General features: G+C 38.8%; 1 pseudogene; it reads left to right on the top strand.

The window, feature by feature from the left end:
• Positions 1-1,153: 1,153 nt before the first annotated feature.
• Positions 1,154-1,329, top strand: LOC117031392 (uncharacterized; annotated as a pseudogene).
• The last annotated feature ends 3,249 nt before the right edge of the window (positions 1,330-4,578 follow it).

The following is a 4,578-nucleotide window of genomic DNA, read 5'->3' as shown; positions in this document are numbered from 1 at the left end:
TGGCCACATCTGCATAAATGTACAGGTTCATATGGAATTCACATTTTGCATGGAGTTCCACAGCTTGAGAATTAGAAAGAGATTTTAGGTAACCTAATCGAGGTGATTTTCACCAATATTTGGGCTGTAAAACTTTTTGTTAAAAATGTTTTTCTATTCCATATACATTTACTGAGCATACATGCATATGTAAATATAAACATGGATGATAAGATAGAGTGCTTAGAGTGCTTGCCTCAGACATGTTTCTGTTTATTACAGAGATCTCGCTCTCTGCGTCCCCCCCGCCCCCGCAGTACTCCACAAATTTATAAATGGAAGGGAACGATATAATTGGAAAATGAGCAAGGGTGGGGGAAATGGGAAAAGGTGGGAAAGTGGGAACAGGGAAGGTTTCATGGGAACAAGTAGTTCTTGATCCTGGGGCTTGAGGCATAGGGAAAACATTCAAAGGCAGAAATTGTCAGATAAGTTTTTCGTGGCACAAGGAGAGTAGGAACAAAGGCAGAGTCTTAAACCCTGAAAAATCCAGGAGAATAAATTGGGGATACAATATATAGGCCTAACACCTCAATTTATTTTAAGGACAGTGTGAGTCCATTTTGAGAAGGATATTGATAATACAAGTTGTGCCTTGAGATTGTTCCAGCATCTGAAGAGGCTCTTTCTCTGTAAGGGCAGAGGAGTAGAAGAAGGGACAGGGTGTGTGACTAAAGCCCCACCTAGCTGCTCTCTCCCTGTAACCCTCCAGTGACCTTTGAGGTGACTTTACAGAAACTAGAGGGCTCCACAGGTAGGACTTGAAAGGCTTTTGTTGAGGCCATCTTCTGCTTTTCACAACTGAGGAAACTGAGTATTGGAGTTCATGAATAATTTGAGGAAGATCATATGATAATCCTTTCCCAGACATTTTGCTTCTCAGTCCCCATCTGTAGATTGGTGGCTGGAAACTGCTGCAAGACATTTTTTCCTGGTTCACATCATACCCTAAAGATCTACTTTTCCTGGAAATATTCTCAGTTTTCCATGAAATTACCGGTCCTTTAGGGAAATCTGAGTTCATATGCAAGAACATTGGCAGACGACTAGTTGCTGCAATGTCTACATATTCTTGACCATTATTACATTTGTTGTTATTCTTATTATCATTTCAAGCTTTGCGCAGTGGCAGTATCGTAGCCAATGAGGTTTATCTGAGGCACGATTATTGCTAATTGAAAACTTATTATCATTTCAGGGGATGGAGGTTGTCTGTGTGTTTTCAGAGTCATGGAGGGTTTTGGCAATTAATTCTTTCTAAGATCTAAATGTTGGAATTGTAACATTGAGGAGACATTTGGCTTTTAACAACTTCTTTACAATGCAGTATGTAGTAATATCCTATTCAAGGTAATATGCAAGGTGAATGCAAAATTACATGATGATATAGCTTTATAAGCAAGTTGAATTATCTTAAAGATCAGATAGGCATGTAGTTTTCTTCATGCATACCTAACTGAGAGGAAACACATAAACTGGCAACTTCTCTGACCCCTGACAACGCAGTTACAAAATCCTGACTTGATTTAGGTCAGAAATGTATGGGAGAGACTGATACAACTGGGAAGATCCCTGATTTTGCTGGCTGTTGCTTTAGCCACGTAAGCGAGGAAAAAGGTTTTCCACAACCCTGTTTGGGTCCCTGGTTGGGTCTGAAAATCAAACTGACCAAGACAGATTAACAAGAGAAAAGCATATACATGTATTTAATGTAAGATTGATGTAATCTGGGAGGCTTCACAGGAGAATGAAGACCTAAAGAAATTGACCTGTGTATTTTTATGTGAGGATTGATGAAAAGTGGATAGCCGTGGTTAAGGAGTAAGAGGTAATTGTAGTAAACTGGGGGAAGCTTAGCAAGACCTATTGGTTAAGATTCTTCTTGGTGTGTCTGCTCCTTTCCTCCTGATATGGGGCGGGGGTGGAGGGGTGGTCATCTCTCACATGAGGATTTTATGACCTGTTCCAGGGAAGATTTGCCTGGTGGGGAGGAGGTCAGAGTGACCTTCCTGCTTCTTCCGGTTTCTCAAATTCCTTCAGCTTAAAATAATCAATACAGTAAGGTGCCATATTTCGGGGGTAGTGTGTCCTGAACCTCTCATCAACTGCATCTGCACTCTTTGATTCTCCTCCCTCTAACCATGTTGTCTGATGGGATTCTGAGTAGATCTCCTGGGGAGTGCTGTGGTGCTTAATTGGGAGAGTTGTGGAAGTATTCCTCATTCCATGGAAGTCTTAAAGGGCTTCTCTTGTTAGATACGTTGAGTTTAATTGTGGTTACTATTAGGTAGGTAAAAAAGGGCTCCTCTCAACCGGTTGATGGTAATTCACTGCCTCAGGAAAAGCTGTAAGCTAGGTGGCCACCTGTTGCATGGATAAGGAATATAAGTGGTTATTCAATCATGTTGAATTTCCATTCCTCATTGAGATTCTAAGCATCTACCATGGGTTTTTGGTGACCCGCTGTTAGCCCTTCTGCTCTCCTGTCCTTTATCTTGTGGCTGCTGCTCCCCCAACCCAGAAAGCTATTTAAGCCTATTTTTTTTTTTTAAACACAGTTTCCCTTCTGGCTATGAGACGTGTTTAGACAATTAAATGCAACTTACCCCTGCAGAAGTATCTCTAAGGAAGGTATTTATTATTTAAAAGTCGGGTTTTAGTAATTAAGGTGCTGGCAACACCCTAAGGAATAATTCCTAAAGACGCACTTTGGGTACGGGGAAGAAGGAGAAAGAGATTTGTATGGAGGGCCCTTCATGTCATGCTTCCTCCCACACGTAGCCATTTTCCTGTCTAGAAGGTTAATTGTACAGCAGAGAATGAGACTGAACCATGATTTCCTTTTTCAGCCTCATTACATATTTTTCTCTTAGGCTGAGTCTTCATTTTATGCAGTGCCAGGTGCTGTAGAGCAGGTTGAAGTAACAAATCAACCCATTTGAGCTTTTGAAGATACTAATTTGCCTTTGGATATCTTTAATCTGGCTGTATATATCCCCCTTTCAAAGCATTTTTGAACTTAAACACTATCCAAAACAACATGTGGCAGTTTCTCTAATTACTTATGATTAAGAAAAAAGCAAAGTCAGGCCCTTAAGGCATCAACACTTTGCCATTTTACTGAAGAAATGAATTTTCATTTTGCTGAAGAGCAAAGCAGCTTGAAAATTAATGTGCAGCACAACACAGGACAGCACTTCAGCATCACATTTCTTTTTTTTTTTTTTTGCACTGTATTTCAAAATGCTTTACACTGGAGTTAAAAAAAAGAGCAGATGCTTTGAGTTATAAAGGCCATTGAAAACAATGGTGCAAAGACATTTCGGTGTGATAAAAACCTCATCAAAATTGTCTGTCACTGAGTCTGAGAAAGATTGAAGGAGAGAATAGGTGAAGAGGAGAAATGGAAAATAGAGTTGTATTTATATGGGCCCCAGAAAATGAAAGACACATGGTTGAAAAAATTGAGAAGGATGTATCATCGGTTAGAAGTATAGTGTGGAGTTTCTCCTTGAATTAACAACAACAAGAAGATAATAGAGGAACACACTGATTTTGAAAAGATATGGTAACATTTTCTCAGGTTTTTCCTTAGGAAGTAATTTATTCTTCCTTTAATGAGGAATGTATTCTTGTTGGATTTGGAGAAAAATATTTCTCCTACTTGGAGGAAAGAAGTTTATCCTATTTGGCTATCCAAATCTGAAATGTCAAAAACTAGCCTAGCAGCTCACCCAGAGCAAAATGTAACAAGAGGGTTAAGTGGGTAATCAGTAGATTTTTCAGTCCCTGGAATGATTATAGTTTTTACTGAATAATTTCTCGAAGGTCAGCAAGTTTGGTCCTTCTAAAAATGATCTATATTGAACAAGTTGGTCCCCTTACCTTTGAATTGATTTAGTTCTTTGACACTGTCACCATACCCCAGTCACTTAGTACTATTCTGTTTTTGCATCTACAAAGGACTACACTCCATTTTTGGTGTGCATTCTAGTCCATTGAGTACCCAATAGAAGAACTGCCCCCTGAAATTCTCTCCTCTAAGATGTTATTTGCCTCCTGAGTGCTTTCATGGTTATCATAAGTGATGTTCTGTCACTTAAACCATGGACCAGAATTTATCACTATGTTCAGCCACATTTCATATGATGAAAAAAAAAGTTGAGATAGAAAGTTCTTGTAGTGTAGTCACATAGAAATGATAAAGATAAATAGAAACTCCACTGACTGCAACAAAAAAGGAGGTTATTTGTGTTATTCTAGCACTATGATGGCTTCAATGATTTTTTCATAGCCTTTTTTTTTTTTTTGAGTTGGGGGGTTCAGCCCCCAAATTGAAATAATGGCGACATAAGAAACTGTGGATTATAATTTGCCAAGTATCAAAGGATGTTTATTGAGGTAGAGAAGAGGGGCATGGGGCAAAGTGTAAATATTGCCGAGAAATTTATGTCCAAATTAAGCATAATCATTCTTAAGTTATTAAGTGAACAAGACTGAGAGAATATTTCAGATATCAAAAGAAATTAAAGTAACACT

This window comes from Rhinolophus ferrumequinum, chromosome 11 (assembly GCF_004115265.2).
Source record: "Rhinolophus ferrumequinum isolate MPI-CBG mRhiFer1 chromosome 11, mRhiFer1_v1.p, whole genome shotgun sequence".
Lineage (NCBI taxonomy): Eukaryota > Metazoa > Chordata > Mammalia > Chiroptera > Rhinolophidae > Rhinolophus > Rhinolophus ferrumequinum.
The sequence above is the reverse complement of the archived record's forward strand: the minus strand, read 5'-3'. Positions and strand labels throughout refer to the sequence as shown.